The sequence below is a fragment of the Gossypium hirsutum genome, chromosome A02, assembly GCF_007990345.1.
Source record: "Gossypium hirsutum isolate 1008001.06 chromosome A02, Gossypium_hirsutum_v2.1, whole genome shotgun sequence".
Classification (NCBI taxonomy): Eukaryota; Viridiplantae; Streptophyta; class Magnoliopsida; order Malvales; family Malvaceae; genus Gossypium; species Gossypium hirsutum.
Window position 1 is genome coordinate 20,608,497 of NC_053425.1, and position 21,246 is coordinate 20,629,742.

Below are 21,246 nucleotides of genomic sequence, written 5' to 3' on the forward strand. Positions count from 1 at the left end.
CATATTTTTACCCCATGTTTAATGAATTTTATGGATGATTTCCTATTAGATTGGTGAAGTCGATGCCCCTAATGCTTTAATTTCATGTTTTATACTTAGGAGAGCATAGGAGAGCAAAAGGAACGAGAAACGGGCCAAAATCAGAGAAAATGGGCCAAAGTATGAAATCAACATGGCCTGGACCTCCTCACACGGGCATAGCACACGGCCGTATCAATTTGGCAGGCTCAAGCATGGCCTGAAGTAATCGTACACGGGCATGTCCCTGCCGAGCCCAAGTTGAGTCCAATTCGAAAAAGGCTAAATTTGAGGGCTCTTAGGTATTTCAAAGCCTATAAATACACCATAGAGGAGGAAGAAAAACAAGGCACAAAATAGGGAGTAAGGAATTACTCCAAGGAAGTCGATTGATCCATTTCAGAAGCCGGATTCACCATCAAGACTGAAGATCTCTCCTCAATTTCCCTTCAGGAGTTTTGGGTTTTCTTTATGTTTTGTATTCTTTATTCTTCTAAGATGTTTTCCTTTTTAGTTATGAACTAAATCCCCTAAATACCTAAGGGGAATGAAACTTAAGACGAATCTTGTTATTATTTTCTGAATTGTATGATAAATATTTAACTTGTTCTTAATTATGTGTTCTTAGTTGTTGTTTTGATATCCCAGGATACTGATTCAAGATAAGCCCTTACTTAGAGGAGGAATAGACCCTGTCTAAGAGTACATTTGTCGTAATTAAGAGGAGTTGATTGCGCGACTAGACATAGGGTGACAAGATTTTGCGGGATTAGGGTAAAACCTAATAAGGGGATCCATAGATCGAGTTAATTCAACCTTAGGGTGTTAATTAAAGAAATGTCTCAATTATTCAATCTAGGGATTAGACGTTATTAGTGTTGAATAGGGATAATAACATAACTTAGGGATCTCTACAGAACAAGTTAAATGAATAAATCGTCCGATTTGGAGCCAGAATAACAAGTACAGTCTAGGTGGATTTTTCCATAGGTATTGTCTTAATTCAATCGATTTTCCCAAAAGCAATTCCCCAATTCCATTCTCTGTGAATTCTTAGTTTAGATAATTAGTTAGTTAAAACAAAAACATCTTTATTCTTAGGCTAGATAATAAAAAGACAGTCATTACTAGTACTTTTAGTTTCCTTGGGTTTGACAATCCGGTCTTGCTAAAACTATACTACTGTCCAATAGGTACACTTACCTGCATCGCGATAATAGTTAGTTTCAAGAACGATTAATTATAAATATTTAAACCTATCACGAAATCACGTAATCAAGTTTTTGGCGCCGTTGCCGGGGAACTAAAATATTAGGAATACTCAATGTTTATTACTTTAGCCATTTATTTTTCTTGCCATCTAATTTTATTTTTAATTTTATTCTAATTTACTAATTTTCTTTTTCTTTCTTCTGGCAAGTTTTTATAGTTTATGACTAGAAGAAACCTATCAGGACCACTACTTTTTTACGAAGAAATCGATCGCATAGTTCGCAGAAACCAAAATGAAATAAGGCAAAGCCTATGATATGCAGAGAACGAGCAAGAAGACGATACTCAACCCCCAATCGAAGAGATGGCTGGAAACCGAGACAATCAGCCACCTCCTGCAATTGCGGCTAATCAAAATCCTGACCACGCACTATGTATGATTATGCTAAACCTTCTTTAACAGGAACTGAATCAAGCATAGTTAGACCTGCTGTAGCTACAAATACTTTTGAACTGAAACCTAACACAATTCAAATGATATAGCAGTTTGTTCAATTTGATGGTTTGCAGGATGAAGATCCCAACGCTTACTTAGAAAGCTTTTTGGAACTATGTGATACATTTAAAATTAATGGTGTTTCTGACGATGCCATTCATCTTCGAGTATTCTCTTTCTCATTGAGGAATAAAGCTAAATAGTAGTTGAATTCATTACCACGAGGGTCAATTACTACTTGGGAACAAATGACTGAAAATTTTTTTACTAAAACATTTTTCGTCGGCTAAAACGGCTAAATTACGTAATGATATAATTTCTTTTGTGTAGATGGATTTAGAAACACTCTACGATGCATGAGAGAGATACAAGATCCTTTTGAGAAGGTGCCCTCACCATAGGTTACCGCTTTGGCTTCAGGTTCAAACATTCCATAATGGCCTGAATACTTCGACTCGGCAAATGGTTGACACAACTGCTAGCGGAACCATCAATAATAAAACACCTGAAGATGGTTATGAGTTCATAGAGGAGATGTCATTGATTAACTATTAGTGGCAAGTCACGAGGACAAAGACAACAAAAACAACCTGTGTTTATAACGTCAATTCGGTCACCATGCTCTCTAATCAGGTAGAACTCTTGAATAAGAAAATTGATGGTTTTCATAATTCTTCACAGGTTCACCCAGTAATGCAGTGCGAAGCAAGTGGAGGTGGAAAAAGCCATTCGGAATACCAACCTTATGGCCACAACATTGATAACGAGCAATTAAATTACATGGGTAATAATCCTCGACCTCAAAACAATCCATATAGTAACACTTATAATGCAGGTTGGAGGAACCACCCCAATTTCTCGTGGGGCAATTAAGGAAATCAAAGACCAGAACCACCTCCAGGCTACCAACAACCACCCTACCAACAGGAAAAGAAATCGAACCTTGAAGAGGTACTCACAAAGTTTATCTCAGTGTCAGAAACCTGTTTCCAGAACACCGAGACAGCACTTAAAAATCAACAAGCATCGATCTAAGGGCTCGAAACTCAGATAGGCCAGCTTGCCAAACTAATCTCCGAATGACCACAAGGGAGCTTGCCAAGTAATACTGAACCTAACCCAAGGGAACAGCTCAACACGATTAATGTTCAAGATGAAGAAGGATTTGTTGAGCCTGAGCCAAAATCGAGGCAAGAAACTGTGGTAAGCAAAGGTCAAGGTGAGGTAGATCACAATAAAAACAAATCAGTGAATGTCGAATATAAAACTCGTGTGCTATACCCCAACGCGACAAGGAGAGACTGCTCAGATGAACAATTTGGTAAATTCCTTAAACTCTTAAAAAAATTACATATTACCTTACCGTTTATTAAAGCTCTATCACAGATGTCAAACGCAATGAAATTTTTAAAGGAGCTTTTAGCAAATAAGCAGAAGATGGACGAGGCATCGCATGTGGAGCTAAACGTAGTTTGCTCAGCTATTCTCCAGAATAAACTACCCAACAAACTTAAAGATCCAGGGAGTTTTACAATTCCTTGCTTCATTGGTAGTTTAGATGTTAATAATGCATTAGCTGATTTGGGGGCTAGTATTAATGTCATACCTTACAAAATGTTCAAACAATTAGGTCTCGAGAAACCCAAACAGACTAGGATGAGCATTCAATTAGCAGATAAAACTATAAGATTCCCTATGGTTATTATTGAAGATGTGCTAGTTAAAATCGATAAATTTATATTTCCCGTTGACTTTATTGATCTAGACATAGAGGAGGATAGCAACACTCCTTTAATTCTAGGAAGGCCCTTTTTAGCATCTGCTAAAACAATTATTGATCTTGGCACAGGTGAATTCACACTCCGTGTGGGAGACGAAACGATCACCCTTTAAGCTCACAATTCTGACAACACAATGGAAATTGAAGGTGATCGTCTAAACCATTCTACTAAAACTAACAATATGGTGCAACCTTCTTTGGAGGAAATGAGTCTAAAGGAAGTACATGAACCATTCTCAAGCAATAGTAGAGGACCCATTCATGAAGATCGAATGCTACAAATCGATGAGCTAGATGAATGGCAGACGCATAAACCGAGAACACTTGACAAACCAAATTTATGACAAAACAAGCTCAATCCTTTTCTAAATCAACTACCACATCGTCTTATTAGATGCCACAGATCCCCACATGGTCGCTACCACATCGAATGAAGAAATCTCTCTTATGGTACTCAGCATTTTCCCATTCGGTACGGTCAAGGTGAGTCATCCCAAGTTCGACACTTTTAAGGTAAACAACACCTGTTGAAAACCTTATTTTGATGAGATTAATAGCAAGAATGAGGAGTATAAACTCCTCAAACCACCATGATCATTCAACAGAGAGGTAAGTCGAGCTTAGACTATAAATAAGTGCTTCTCGGGAGGTAACCTGAGCACTAATTGTATTAACTTCTTTAAAATTTAGTCTTCAACATCTAACTTACTAACAGAGCGCTTGAATACAGGTTTTCCAACAGGGACACGGCCAAGAGCACGGGCGTGCTTAGGGCTGTGTGAAAATAGGACAATAATTTTTCCCAAACATGGGCTACGATAAAATGCCACGGCCGTACGACATGGCCGTGGTCGAACTTGCCAAAACAACACGGGGGTGAGACACGCCCATGTGGAAGAATCGTGGGTGAACCTGTTAAAACAGCACGGGCGTGTGACACTCCCATGTCTAGCACCTATGGTTGAACCTGTTAGATTGACACGGGTGTGGGTCCGAATAAACGGGCGTGGGAGAAGCGAACAATGTCAGACACGGCCGTGTTCACCCACACTCCTAAGAAACACAGGCGTGTCCTAAATGTCAGACGCGCCCAAATTCAAAATTCGCGAATCACACGGGTTGAAATTGGGGAACACGGGCGTGTTACCTGGTCGTGTGCCCCAAAATCTATAAATACCCTATTTATTGTCTTGCCCACTCAAAAACCCTAACCCTAGCAGCTGCAATTCCACACGGCCTCCCTACCACGCCCGTATGCAGCCTCAAACTCTATTTTTGACGCCCATTATCCTCTTTCTAGCGTTTGTTCACTCTTTTCTCATTTATTCTTACTAATTTCTAAGGTTATTTATCATAATAATATGAAAATTTTTCATGTTCCTTTCTTATTTTTATCATACAAATGTTATATCTAGAATAGTTATTATATTTCTCATGTTAAAATTCTTACTCATTTTATGATTTCTCTACTTTATTTGATTAATTAGAAATAAATATTCATGATTAGAACAATATATATACTCATGCCTTTAGTGTTAACATTTTTCATCTGTCACACATGTTGCATTCCATGAAATTCGTTGCCATTTTTATGCCATACAATTGATTGCTTTGATTAACTTGTTAGTCTTAGTAGTTGCTAAAATTATTATTATTTACAAATTATCTTCATTTTACTTTGATCATTCCTCAAAATGAATTAATGGTTTTTGATGGTAGGTACCATGTCCTCTTCACGAGGAAAGAAAACCGCCGTACCTACTTCGAAGAAGAGGAAGGGAGCGTCATCTTCCGTGGGTCCAACCACAGAAATTCGTCACCCTCTCCTGCAGTTCCCTCGAGGGCCCCAAGAAGAGCTTTTCCAAATACTTCGGGCCCGACCTTTAATTACGGGCCACTGTATCACTGGGCTGCCGTAGAACAAGTTTAGTTGGCTGATGCGCTTCGGGCCCTCCTAACCACCGAACCTTGGGAGCTGTTCTTTGGGATCATCAAACCAACATACCTCGAGCTCACGATGGAACTATGCTCAACATTCCATCTTCAGATCGTAATGATGAATTACGATGATCCTGGTACAGTCCCGTTTCGCCTAGGTGGGTTAGTCCACCAGCTAAGCATCCCAGAGTTTGGTACTGCACTAGGCTTATATACGGAGGAGTTCAAGGTGGAGAATGAACTACATGCTCTCACTCGCCACATACATTTCTCTCCCTCGAAGTCCTAGCGCACTTTGGCCCCTGGCGCAGCCTCCTACAATCCTAGCTGCTACAAGGCATCAGTTCTCCCACCATCCTTGAGGTACCTACATGCCATTTTGGCTCACACGATTACAGGGAGGCGAGAGAGCACTGGCATCGTCAACACTCATGACGCTTACTTCTTATGGTGTATGTCGTACGGGCACATTATCGACCTTGCCTATTTCATCGCCATCTCGATTCAGCACCAGACGGAACGGCATAGAAAGGGGGTCATCTCCATTGGCCCCTATGTTACTTGGTTGGCTCGACACTTCGGGCTCCTCAGCACTGCAGCCCAAGAATCATCCCTTACCCTCATCGGCCAAATGTCTCCACAAGGCATCTCGAGCATGCTTAGCATGAGGATAATCAAGAGGCGCCAAGGAACCTACCCTCCCCAATATCGTCTCGCCCAATCTACTGAGAGGAGACCTACGAGGACATTCCTGATGATGTCCCTCCACAGCACGAGGACCCACCGACTCAGCCACCACCACCCTTTCGTGCAGTTCATGCAATAGCTTCATATGTTGACATCTCTGAGTGCCTCACTATATTCGAGCAGCAGTGTTTTCAATGATTTGACAACATTGATGCTATTCTACAACAGATTTTTCAGCACCTCCACATCTCATCGCTAGACCCACCTCGCAAACCATCTAGCGATGAAGATGTTTAAAAACATTTATTTATTATTTTTTGTTTTTAATTTTTATTAAAACTACTTTTTATTTTTATTTGATTTTATAATTTTATTTTTAATTATCAATTTCAGTTATTTCTTTATGAGTAATTATTCTTCCTAATATCCCCTAAAAAGTTCCTGATTTTATCATAGTTATATAGAGCTCTTAAGCTCATCATCGCATAAAAACTAACAACTCCACCGGGAAAGGTTCTTCACAACTGCCATGTCTTGATCGACCACTAGATATAATATTCTTTTGGCACAGGACTTATGGACTAATGAACCTCTACAACTGCCGGAGTATCCTCCTCCACTCTCAAACTGATTACTCTCCAAAACTCCAGTTCAAGGAATTCATCATACAGGAAGTTTCACTTCTCTCCCTATCTTATTTTTATACTCTAATATTTATCTTTGTACATTAAGGGCAATGTACATCTTAAGTGTGGGGGGGGTATTTATTTCATTATCAGAAAAATCCCTAAATGACTACCTTGTTCTCATGAAAAGCTCTCATATCATATTTAGGATAAATTTTGATTGATTTATGATTTTTGTTGATATATCTTGAATTAAAACATAGGCATTTATGCATTTATTGTTTAAACCTCAAGACATTAGAGAATCAAGCATGATAAGTTGATTTTTAAGAATTTAAAATCTTAAGTTGTTTCCCCAAAGTTTAAGTATTACTTTGAGTTAGAATTCACAAGTTTTAAACATCAAAAAGCCATAATTTTTGTAAGATTTTTTAGCCTTTTGAGCATCTATTAATTCTTTCATGCTCACTTTTGTTATTACTTTGAGTGCATCAGTATTGACCTGTTATTCTAAAACTTGCTTAATTATGCATGTTGAGACCACACCATTTGATTTGATATGTCAAAATGATTAAGGCACTTAGGATTAACCCACTCATGCCGTGAAAAGCCTACCTCCACAATTAACCCCTAGTAAACTCCCTTGAGCCTAACAAGCCATTTCTTGTATTACCCTTAATATTAACCCTTAACCCATTATTATTAAAATCCCCTAAATTAATCCCTATTTTTGTCGAGATTTGAGTTGAATAAATTGCTTAGCTATGTCTTGTTCTTAATAGTTAGTCTATGTTATTTAACTTGTTCTTAAAAAAAAACTATGTATACACATTAGTAATTCCATATTCTGAGAAGAAGCTCTGTTGTACTCAAGTGATGATTAACTCTTTTTTCCAGTTAGGCAATTTTTCAATTCAATATCGATTCTAACCCTTTCTTTCAGCTTGTGACCACACCCCCTAACCAAGCCTCATTACAACCCTCTAAAGACCTTTTGATTGATGTTTCATCTCAATTTATTAGTGGTGGAGATCTGATTTTCATGCAAGCCTATGGTAATGACTTTTCATTATTGACTATTGAGTACTTCATTTATTGTCCTTAAAACACCTCGAGTGATTTGAGTGAATCTTTAGTGAGGATGTGAAACTCTGTGATATTCCGAATCAAAGGTAATTACTTAAATGAGGAGAGACACCTATGTTTTCAGGAGAAAATGCTCAACTTGGAATGTTTGAAACTTTTATGTTCTTTTAGTTGAATTCTCAATATACACCTATGAATTATTTTGAGATATTATCGATAGAAATTATAAGTTGAGAAGAATTTATTTTGATTATGAGTTGAGAATTTTGCTTGAGGACAAGCAAATGGTTAAGTGTGGGGTATTTGATAAATTGTAATTTATACATATTTTTACCCCATGTTTAACGCCTTTTATGGATGATTTCCTATTAGAATTGGTGAATTCGATCCTCCTAATGCTTTAATTTCATGTTTTATACTTAGGAGAGCACAGGAGAGCGAAAGGAACGAGAAATAGGCCAAAACCGAAGAAAATGGGCCAAAGTACGAAATCAACATGGCTTGGACCTCCTCACATGGGCATACCACATGACCGTGTCAATTTGGCAGGCTCAAGCACGACCTAAAGTAATTGCACACGGGCATGTCACACGGGTGAGTCCCTGCCGAGCCTAAGTTGAGTACAATTCAGAAAAGGCTAATTTTGAGGGCTCTTAGGCATTTCAAAGCCTATAAATACACTCTAGAGGAGGAAGAAAAATAGGGCACGGAATAAGGAGTAAGAAATTACTCCAAGGAAGCCGATTGATCCATCTCAGAAGCCAGATTCACCATCAAGACTGAAGATCTCTCCTCAATTTCCCTTCAGGAGTTTTGGGTTTTCTTTATGTTTTGTATTCGTTATTCTTCTGAGATGTTTTCCCTTTTAGTTATGAACTAAATCCTCTAAATACCTAAGGGGAATGAAACCTAAGACGAATCTTGCTATTATTTTCTGAATTGTATGATAAATATTTAACTTGGTCTTAATTATGTGTTCTTAATTCTTGTTTTGATATCCCAGGATACTGATTCAAGATAAGCTCTTATTCAGAGGAGGTACATTTGTCATAATTAAGCGAAGTTGATTGCGCGCCTAGACATAAGGTGACAAGATTTTGTTGGATTAGGGTGAAACCTAATAAGGGGATCCATAGATCAAGTTAATGCAACCCTAGGTTGTTAATTAGAGAAAGGTCTCAATTATTCAATCTAGGGATTAGATGTTATTAATCTTGAATAGGGATAATAACATAACTTAGGGATCTCTATGGAACAAGTTAAATGAATAAATCGTCCGATTCGGAGCCAGAATAACAAGTACAGTCTAGGTGGATTTTTCCTTAGGTATTGTCTAAATTTAATCGATTTTCCCAAAAGCAATTCCCCAATTCCATTTTCTGTGAATTCTTAGTTTAGATAATCAGTTTAGGCTAGATAATAAAAAGACAGTCATTACTAGTACTTTTAGTTCCCTTGGGTTCAACAATCCGGTCTTGCTAAAACTATACTACTGTTCGATAGGTACACTTGCCTACATCGCGATAATAGTTAGTTTCAAGAACAATTAATTATAAATATTTAAAACCTATCACGAAATCACGTAATCAACTAGAAAAATTTTTAATCATTACTTACGTACAATAGAGCTTTTTCTTAGAATATGAAATTTAAGTACCTAAGCTCAAAAACAAAAGATTACTACTAATATATATACACTTTTTTTTAAGAACACATAATTACAAAATAGAATAAAACATAGCTAAGCAATTATTCCAACTCAAATCTCGACAAAAATAAGGATCAAATTAATTTAGGGGGTTTCAACAATAATGATTATAGGTTAATATCGAGGGTAAATCAATGAATGGGTTGTTAGGCTCAAAGGGGTTCACTAAGGGTTAATTGTGAAGGTAGGCTTTTATGGAGTGAGTGGGTTAAACCTAAGTGCCTTTATCATTTTGACATATCAAATCAAATGGTGTGGTCTTGACGTGCATAATCAAGCAAGTTCTAGAATAACAATTCAATACTGACACACTCATAATGAAAGTGAGCATGAAAGAAATAATAGATGCCCTAAGGGCTCAAGATCTCACAAAAATTATGGCTTTTTGATGTTTAGACTTGTGAATTCCAACTCAAGATAATATCTAAATTTAGGGAAACAACCTAAAAGTTTTTAATTCTTCAAAAATCAACTTATCATGCTTGATTCCCTAATGTCTTAAAGTTTAAACAATCAATGCTTAAATGCCTATATTTTAATTCAAGATATATCAATAAAAGTCATAAATCAATCAAAATTTATCCTAAACATGATATGAGAGCTTTTCAAGAGAACAAGGCAATCATTCAGGGATTTTTCTAATAGTGAAATAAATACCCCCCACACTTAAGGTGTACATTGCCCTCAATGTACAAAGATAGACATATAGAAAAGAATATAAAAATAAGAAAGGGAGAGAAGTGAAACTTCTTGAATGATGAATGAATTTCCATGAACTAGAGTTTTGGAGAATAATCGACGTGAGGGAGGGGGAAGATACTCCGGCAGTGTTAGAGGTTCATTAGTCCATAAGTCCTGCACCAAAAGAATATTATATCTGGTGGTAGCTATGGTCATGGTCAAGCAAGACATGGCAGTCATGGAGAACCTTTCCCAATGGAGTTTCAAGTTCCTAAGTAATGGTGAGCTTTATAGCTCTTTATAAATGTGATAAAATAATTGAACTTTTTAGGGGATATTAGGAAGAATAATTACTCATAAAGAATTAACCGATATTTGTTTATAAAACCTAAAATAATAACAAAAAGGAAATAACATTTAAAAGTTAAAGGAAAACTAAAAATAAAAATAAAAAATAGAAATAAAAATAAAATAAAATTAAACATCATCATCGTCGGATGGTTCGTGAGGTGGTGGTGGCGATGAGATGTGAAAGTGCTAACAAATCTGCTGTAGAGTAGCATCAATGTTATCAAATCGTTGAAAACACTACTGCTTGAATCGAGTGAGGCGCTCAGAGATGTCAGCATATGAAGCTACCGCATGAACTGGACGAGAGGGTGGTGGTGGCTGAGACGGTGGGTCCTCATGTTGTGGGGGGACATCATCAGTAATGTCCTTAGGGGCCTCCTCCTCAGTGGATTGGGTGAGACGATATTGAGGAAGGTAGGTTCCTCGGTGCTTTTCGATCATCCTCATGCTTAGCATGCTCGAGATGCCTTGTGAAGACATCTGGCTAATGAGGGTCAAAGATGATTCTTGGGCTGCGGTGTTGAAGAGCCCGAAGTGTCGAGCCAATCGAGTAACATAGGGGCCAATGGAGATGACCCCTTCCTATGCCACTCCGTCTGGTGCTGAATGGCGAGGGCAATGAAATAAGCAAGGTCTATGACGTGCCCGTGTGACATACACCATAGAAAGTCGGCGTCGAGAGTGTTGACGATGCCAGTGCTCTCTTGCCTTCCTGTTATCCTGTGAGCATGTAGGTACCTCAGGGATTGAGGGAGAGTCGATGCCTTGGAGTGGCTAGGATTGTAGGTGGTCGAACCTAGTACTAGTGCGTCCCAACACTATGAAGGAGAACAATGGATGTGGCAGTTGAGAGCATGTAAGCCATTCTCTTCCTTGAACTCCTCCGTATTTAAGCCTAGTGTAGTACTGACTTTTGGGACGCTTAGCTGGCGAACTAATCCGCCTGGGCAAAATTGGACCGTACTGGGATCATCGTAGTTCATCATTACGGTTTGAAGATGAAACATTGAGCATAGTTCCATAGTTCCACCGTGCCGTGTGGACCTGCAGCGGCTAGGGTTAGAGATTTTGAGTGAAGAAGACAATGAATAGTGCAGGGTATTTATAGATTTTGGGACACACGGCCAGGGAACACGCCCGTGTTACCCAATTTTTTCCCGTGTGATTCATGAATTTTAAATTTGGGCACATCTGACAATTGGCCCACGCCCATGTTCCTTGGGCATGTAGATGTACACGGCCGTGTCGCATGGCCATGTCTATCATTGTTCGCTTTTCCTACACCAGTGTATGTAGTCCCACACCTATGTTAATCTAACAGGTTCAACCATGATTGCTTGGCACGGGCGTGTCACACCCGTGTTAATTTGACAGGTATAGCCACGGTTTCAAGGCACGGGCGTGTCGCACGCCCGTGTTGTTTTGGCAGGTTCGCCCACGGCCATGTCGCATGGCTGTGGCTATTTATCATAGCCCGTGTTGGGGAAAATCTTTGCCCTATTTCCACACGGCCTAAGGCAGGCCCGTATGCAGGCCGTGTTTGTGTGGGGAACCTGTATTCAAGAGCTCTGTTAGTAAGTTAGGTGTTAAACGCTAAAATTTAAAGAAGTTAATACCGTTAGTGCTTGGGTTACCTTTTGAGAAGTGCTTATTTATAGTCTAAGCTCGACTTACCTCTCCATTAAATGGTCATGGTGGTTCGAGGAGTTTATACTCCTCATCCCTGCTATCATTCTCATCAAAATAAGGTTTTATAAGGGTGTTGTTTACCTTAAAAGTGCCAAACTTAGAATGACTTACCTCGACTGTACCGAATGGGAAAATGCTAAGTATCGTAAGAGGGACTTCTTCATTTAGTTTGGTAGCGACAATTTGAGGATCTGCAGTACCTAATAAAACTTTATCTCCAGCCTTAAGTTGATTTAGGAGGGTATTGAGCTCGTTCTGGCGTAGTTTGGGTTTATCGTGGGTTCTCGATTTATTCGTCCGCTATGCATCTAGCTCCTTAATTTGTAGCCTTCGTTCTTCATGAATAGGTCCTCTACTATTGCTTGAGAATGGCTCATGTACTTCCTTTAGACTCATTTCCTGCAAAGTAGGTTGCACCATATTGTCAGTTTTAGTAGAATGGTTTAGACGATCACCTTCAATTTCTGATGTGTTGCCAGAATTGTGAGCTTGAAGGGTGATTGTTTCGCCTCCCACATGAAGTGTGAGCTCACCTGTGCCAACATCAATAATCGTTTTAGCAGTTGCTAAAAAGGGCCTTCCTAAAATCAAAGAAGTGCTGCTATCCTCCTCTATGTCTAGAACAATGAAGTCAACGGGAAATATAAATTTATCGATTTTAAATAGCACATCTTCAATAATACCCCTAGGAAATCTTATAGTTTTATCTGCTAATTGAATGCTCATCCTTGTCTATTTGGGTTTCCTATGACCTAATTGTTTGAACAGTTTGTAGGGCATGAGTTAATACTAGCCCCTAAATTAGCTAATGCATTATTAACATCTAAACTACCAATTAAGTAAGGAATTTTAAAACTCCTTGGATCTTGTAATTTGTTGGGTAGCTTATTCTGCAGAATAGCTAAGCAAACTGGGTTTAGCTCCATATACGATGCCTCGTCCAACTTCCGCTTATTTGCTAAAAGCTTCTTTAAAAAATTTATTGCGTTTGGCATCTGTGATAGAGCTTCAATAAACAGTAAGTTAATGTGTAGTTTTTTTAAGAGTTTAAGGAATTTACCAAATTGTTCATCTAAGCGGTCTTTCCTTGTCACGTTGGGGTATGCACACGAGGTTTATATTTGACATTCACGATTTGTTTTTATTATGACCTGCCTCACATTGACCTCTGCTCACCACAGTTTCTTGCCTCAGTTCTGGCTCAGGCTCAACGAATCCTTCTTTATCTTGAACATTAATTGTGTTGAGCTGTTCCCTTGGGTTGGGTTCAGTATTACTTGGCAAGCTACCTTGTGGTCGTTCGGAGATTAGTTTGGACAGCTGGCCTATCTGAGTTTCGAGCCCTTGGATCGACGCTTGTTCATTTTTAAGTGTTGTCCCGGTGTTCTGGAAACGAGTTTCTGACACCGAGATAAATTTAGATAGCATCTCTTCAAGGTTCGGTTTCTTTTCCTATTGATAGGGTGGTTATTGAAAACCCGGAGGATTCTGTGTTCTTTGATTCCCTTGACCACCCAAGGAGAAATTTGGGAGGTTCCTCTAACCTGCATTATAAGTATTGCTATAAGGATTATTTTGAGATCGAAGATTATTACCCATGTAATTTAATTGTTCGTTCTCTATGCTGTGGCCATAGGATTGATATTCTGAATTGTTTGATCCACCTCCACTGACTTCACAGTGCATTACTGAATGAACCTGCGAAGAACCAAGTAAACCATCAATCTTTTTATTTAGAAGTTCTACCTGGTTTGACAGCATAGTAACCGAATCGACGTTATAAACGCCTGCTATTTTAGTTGGCTTAGTCCTCATGACTTGCCACTGATAGTTATTTAGTGACATCTCTTCAACAAATTCATAAGCCTCTCCAGGTGTTTTGTTATTGATGGTTCCCCCGGCTGATGCATCAATCATCAGTCTTGTCAAAGGGTTCACATCATTGTAGAATGTTTGAACTTGCAACCATAGAGGTAATCCATGGTGAGGACACCTTCGCAGTAGCTTCTTGTATCTCTCCCATGCATCGTGAAGAGTTTCTAAGTCCATCTGCACAAACGAAGAGATATCATTACGTAATTTGGCCGTTTTAGCCGGTGGAAAATATTTTAATAAAAATTTTTCGGTTATTTGTTCCCAAGTAGTAATTGACCCTCGTGGTAACGAGTTCAACCACTGTTTAGCTTTGTTCCTCAATGAAAAAGGGAATAACTGAAGATGAATAGCATCGTTAGAAACACCATTAATTTTAAATGTATTGCAGAATTCCAAAAAATTTTCCAAGTGAGTGTTTGGATCCTCATCCTTCAAACCATAACTATACTTGACTCAGTTCCTGTTAAAGTAGGTTTAGCATAATCATACATAGTACAAGGAGCAGGATTCTGATTTGCTAGTTTAGCAGGTATCGCAGGAGGTAGCTGATTATCTAGATTTTTAGCCATCTCCTCGGTCGTAGTTGAGATATCGTCCTCTTGCTCTTCCTTTGTGTATCATAGGCTTTGTCTTATTTCTCTTCGGTTGCTGCGAGCTATGCGATTGATTTCTTCGTCAAAAAGTAATGGTCCAGACGGGTTTCTTCTAGTCATAAACTATAAAAACCTGCCAAGAGAAAGAAAAAGTAAATTAATAAATAGTAATAATAAAATTAAATTAACTTGCAAGAAAAATAAATGGCTAAAGTAATAGAAATTAAGTGTTCCTAATATCTTAGTTCCTCGGCAACGGCGCCAAAAACTTGATACGTGATTTTGTGTGATAAGTTTTATAAATTTATAATTAATCGTTCTTAAAACTAACTATTATCACAATGGAGGCAAGTGTACCTATCGAACAATAGTATAGTTTTAGCAAGATCGGATTGTCGAACCCAAAGGAACTAAAAGTACTAGTAATGACTGTCTTTTTATTATCTAGCCTAAGAATAAGGGGGTTTGTTTTAACTAACTAATTAACTAAACTAAGAATTAACAGAAAATAGAATTGGGGGATTACTTTTGGAAAACGATTGAATTAAGACAATACCTAAGGAAGAATCCACCTAGACCTCACTTGTTATTCTGACTCCGAATTGGACGATTTATTCATTTAACTTATTCTGTAGGAATCCCTAACTTATATTATTATCCCTCTCGAGACTAACAACGTCTAAACCTAGGTTGAATAATTAAAATCTCTTTCTAATTAACTTCCTAGGGTTTTATTAACTCGATCTATAGATCCTCTTATTAAGTTTCACCCTAATCCGGCAAAATCTTGTCACCCTATCTCTAGGCGCGCAACCAACTCCGCTTAATTATGACAATGGTACTCTTAGACAGGGTCTATTCCTCCTCTGAATAAGAGCTTAACTTGAATCAATGTCCTGGAATATCAAGACAAGAATTAAGAACAAGCCAAATATTTATCATACAATTCAGAAAATAATAACAAGATTCGTCTTAGGTTTCATTCCCCTTAGGTATTTAGGGGATTTAGTTCATAACTAAAAAGGAAAAAATCTCAGAAGAATAATGAATACAAAACATAAAGAAAACCAAAAACTCCTGAAGGGAAATTGAGGGGAGATCTTAAGTTTTGATGATGAATCTGGCTTCTAAGATGGATCAATCGGCTTTCTTCGAGTAATTCCTTCCTTCCTCCCTGTGCCTCCCTTTTCCTCTTCCTTTAGGGCGTATTTATAGGCTTTAGAATGCTTAAAAGCCCTCAAAATTAGCCTTTTCAAAGTTGACTCAACTTGGGCTCGGCAGTGACACGCCCGTGTGTGATTACTTCAGGTCGTGCTCGAGCCTGTTAGAATGGCACGGGCGTGTGTTCTACCCATGTGATTCGTGCTTCGATTCTACCAAATTGACAGGGCCGTGTGGTCTACCCTTGTGAGGAAGTCCAGGCCGTGTTGATTTCGTACGTTGGCCCATTTTCTCTATTTTTGGCCCGTTTCTCGTTCCTTTCGCTCTCCTATGCTCACATAAGTATAAAACATGAAATTAAGGTATTAAGAGTATCAAATTCACCAATTCTAAGGAAAAATCATCCATAAAATGTATTAAGCATGGGGTAAAAATATGTATAAATTACGGTTTATCAATAGTCACTCAGATTCGTCACATCATGCTTTACTAATTTTACTCTCATGCATTGGATACTTAGCATAGAAGTTTATAAGAGGCACATTACGCATGTATGAGTAAGTTTTGGACTCATTTTACACTCACGTACAATAGCCTGATCTCCAAGCTCGTACATCCATTCACGAACTCTCAAAAATCATTGTGTATGAGACATATGAATGCTATCAAAACTCCATTCATATAGCCTTTATTTTGTCTGAAACCTAATCAACCTCTATGCCAATCTTTTCATTTTCAAACATAGGCTAGCTTACCCTCGCAGAAGCCACATGTGAGTCTAGAATACTTACCCCGAGTGAGGAAACCATCCTATATATTAATTGTGATCCTTAATTTTAGCTTAGCAAGAAATTCCTAATCAGCTTCTGGAGTTGGGCATCATTGGTTGTTATCAAATAGAAGGGAGGAAACCATGCTCTTTTAGTTGAACTTAACAGGCGATATTAACTTTCAAGTCTACTCTTATTAGTGGCTTACAGTTGTAGAGAAGCGTATTTTAGAATCCAAAATATTTTCATATCTTTGATTTGATCCATCATTCCATACTAACTATGTTGTTAGTATGTAAATTATACCTTAATTGGAGAAACTGGGCGTACCTTAACTTGGCAACGTCTTCACATAACTCAAAAATCCTTAATACATTTTTCCAATATTTCCTTTTCCACAATCATACACTTTTCAGAGATCATTCCTTTCCTTACGTCCTATCATTGCATATGCACCTTACTAGTGCGCTAGAAACATCATCTTGACGGATAGGACAGCGCTCATCAAGTTTCCTTTAGGGCATTCGTCTAGACTTAAGACTCACCAATTTTAGGTGTTACAATACTTCCATGCACTATGTCCAAATTTGGTAGTGTGTGTCTCTTAGGGTATGTTCTTCTCGAGCCATTGGTGGTTCAAATGGTAATTGTCGTTGTAAAAGCCCGTTTTTAGTCAAATCAAAATAGTGGTTTTGGGACCACAAATCCAAATTCAAAATATTTATTTTATTATTATTTTAATATCTATAGCATGATAATATGATTGCGTGAAAATTTCATTAAGAAATTTCATCGTTTGATTGGTCAATTTGTTAAAAAGGACTAAATCGCGTAAAGTGTAAAAGTCGAGTTCCATTAGCTAAAGGTATTCAATAGCTATTAAATCTTAATTTAGAGGTCCTTATGTTGTAATTTTACCATTTGGCATATGAGTGGACATATTTGGGCATGTTATAAATTGTTTTAAAGGTTTATTAATAAGGTTAATATAGTAATTAGATAAATAAGTAATAATTAAATAAAAAAACCATAATTTTAGTCATCTTTCTCATCCTAGCTGAAACTAAGAGAATAAAAACGTTCATGGATGCCTATTATGGTTCGAAAAGTGCATGGTTAATTCGGTAAGTGATTTTGACTCAGTTTTTAATGATTTCTATGTTTTTGTGATCGTTGCATCTAGTACTAGCTAACCCAGGGACTATTTGCAAAATTATTAAAGATTTTGAATGATGCCATTGATGAATATGTGTGATTTTTGAAGTTTGATGATAGATTTTGAATTGTTGTTGATAGTTAAACAAGTTTTATTAAGTGATTTTTAGTGAAGATGCAAAATAAGGATTAAATTGAGAAATGTGTAAAGTTAGAGGTTAAAATGTGAAATAAATAAAAATTATGGGCTTCTAAGGGTATTATGGTAATTTTGCTAGCATGGGTTTATTGTGAATTTCATTAATTTATTATTTTATGAAATAAGGATTAAATTGTGAAAAATGTGAAATATGTGGGGCAAAAGTGTAAATGTGTTTTGGACTAAATTGAATAGAGAGGTGATTAAATAAGCTGGTTTTGATTACATATAGATCAATAAAAGCGAAACTCGAATCTAGATCGAGGGCAAAACAAAGTTGCCGACTAATCGACCAGTTTAGCTGTTTTTACATCCGAGGTAAGTTCATATATAATAAGCATTGTTGTAATTATGCTTTAAATGCTTTGATATTGCATAAATTGTATATGCGAGACTATAGTGACGATAATTTAGCTATGTATGGCACTAAGTGTGCGATTCTAGATAGCTTCGGTTATGAAAGGCACTTAGTGTGCGATTCGAGATAGCTTCGGCTATATATGGCACTTAGTGTGAAAGATTAAAATAGCTTCAGCTATGTATTGGCACTTAGTATGCAAGAATTCGAGCATTCGACATTTTTCTGTTTGGGTATGAGTTTGTTACAGATTGGTTCAGGTATGTATATGAATCATACGAGCTTTAAATTGAAGAAGTTATGAAGTTTGCATATAAGTATATGATTAAGCATGTGGAAGGTTTGTTAGTATTTATGAATTACAAATTAACAAGTTCAAATTGATGAATTGTGTATTTATGTTTAGTTGAGTTATTTCGTACAAGCTTACTAAGCTATAAAGCTTACTTTGTTTATTTTTCTCATGTTTTATAGTGATTTCAAAGCTATCTCAGATTCGAGAATCGTTGGAGACTACATCACACTATCTAACCATCACTTTGGTACCTTTGAAACTAGTTTTGGGTTGTATGGCATGTATAGGGACTTTGGTCATTTTGGTTGTAGCTTGATAGTAAATTTAACTGTTTGTGTTGGCCTATAAAAGTTGTGTTATAATGTTGTATATGGCTATGTAAATTGACCTATTTGGTTTGGTTGGTGATATTTGTTTATAGGTATGCTAATGTCATTTTGTGATGTGTTTAATGTTGCTTGGAAATGGTTGATGAAATGAGAATGTTTCTGATCGTGGTTTAGGCTAAGAAATGTTTAGATGAAATGGTATGATTTATGTTTGATTTGGTTGTTTTGGTTTACCTTTTATTCTTTGTTTTGGTGCCATATGTGTAGGTGGAGGTGTGTACCAAATGGGGTGGAAAATTGGCTTGGTAAATAGCCTATTTTTGTCTACAGAGGCAGAGATACGGACATGTGTCTCAACCGTGTGTGACAAATGGTTAAGTAAACGGCCGTGTGTCCCTTGGTGTAGTTTTAGAAACCAATTCAGTACACTTCACATGGGATCACACACGGGCGTGTGACTTGGCTGTGTGGCAAAAGTCAATATACCCTACAGGTTTGGCACAACCTACCATACGGCCTAACGCACGGGCGTGTATGGCCATTTTTAGGGTACACGAGCATGTGTGTTGGACGTGTGACCAAAGTCAGAGAGTTACAGGGGTCGAACACGGGCAGGGACACGGCCATGTGCTCATATTTCGAATGTCCACACGGCCTGTGACATAGGCGTGCCTGATGGGCTATGTGAGACACACAGCTTGGCCATACGGGCGTGTGTCCCCTGTTTTGAGAAAAAGTTTCCAAGTTAGTGAAAGTTTCTTAAGTTACCAGTTTAGTCCCGAATCACTCCCAAAGCATATTTAGGGCCTCGTAGGCTCGTATAAGGGACAAATTGATTAAGATTGAATGATGATTATTTGTAATGATTTAATGTTTCTGAAGTGTATGATTAAATTTTTTTAAGTCTGGTAATGCTCTGTAGCCCTATTCTAGTGTTGAATAGGGGTGAGGGGTGTTACATTTATTGGTATCAGAGTTACGGTTTAGTCGATTCTAGGACAAATGTAGCATGTGTAAGAGTCTAGCTATACATGCCATATATAAACAATGATAGTGTGATGACTTCTGACATTTTAAAATGTGTTTTCATATAGAAATGGATCCCAATCGAGCTATAGCTGATGAGGTTGAAAGTAATACGCCTGCTCCCGCTCAAGGGACAGTGCCGTCTGATTCTAAACCCGTAACAGGAAGCCAGGGAGGAGAGGCTAGAGAAGCCTTCTTCCAAATGATGAATAAGTGGTTCACTCAATATATTCGTATGAACCCAGCTGCTCAACAACCTCCACCCCCTGCAAATCCCCAACCGGTTCTCTTAGCTCCTCTAGGAGTCGAGCTTTTAAGATTGAACAAGCCTCCAGTAGATAAGATTCATAAACACGGGGCTGAAGAATTCAGAGCTAATGTTGACGATGATCCTAAAAGGGCTGAGTTTTGGCTTGAAAACACTATTAGAGTACTTGATGAACTTTCTTGTACACCGGCTGAATATTTAAAATATGTTATGTAACTATTGAGAGACACCGCATATCAGTGGTGGAATACGTTAGTATCCGTTGCCGAGGGAGAGAGTCACCTAAGAATTCTTTCAGACCGAGTTTTGAAATAAATACATAAGTCAATGGTTTTTGGATCAAAAGCATAAAAAGTTTTTAGAACTGAAACAAGGTCGCATGACTGTAACCAAATATGAAAGAGAATTTGTACGGTGGAGCAAGTGCACTCAGGAGTATGTTTCTACTAAATAAATCATGTGAAAGTGGTTTGTTGATGGGTTGAACGAGGACATTAAACTTCTAGTTGGAATTTTAGAATTGAAGGAATTTGTTGTTTTAGTCAACAGAGCTTGCAAAGCCGAGGAACTTAGCAAATAAAAGAGAAAGGCTGATTCAGAGGCAAGAGATTCGAGGAAGAGATCGATGAGTAAACCTTATCATTCCTCATCAAAGAAATCAAGAGATTATTTTAACCGATCGACCACTTCAATGGGATATTCCAATAGAGGTCGCGGAAAGCAATACACCAGTCTTAAAGCTCAAGCTACATCGATATCGACTGTTAGCAATGTGAAAGACATTAAACCTAAGTGTTAATAGTGTGGAAGACGACATTTTGGAGATTTTTGGGTGAAAAATAATAATAGAGCTTGTTACAGTTGTGGTTCGTGAGATTATTTTATTTGAGATTGTCCTGAGTTAAATGAAAAAAAAATAAATCTCAAAATGTAAGATCAAGCAAT

The 21,246-nt window shown here is 37.7% G+C and overlaps 1 non-coding gene across 1 annotated transcript; it reads left to right on the top strand.

The window, feature by feature from the left end:
- Window positions 1-14,247: 14,247 nt before the first annotated feature.
- LOC121216508 (small nucleolar RNA R71) lies at window positions 14,248-14,353 on the top strand. Its single transcript, XR_005912693.1, has one exon. It is a non-coding gene; the product is annotated as a small nucleolar RNA R71 (small nucleolar RNA).
- The last annotated feature ends 6,893 nt before the right edge of the window (window positions 14,354-21,246 follow it).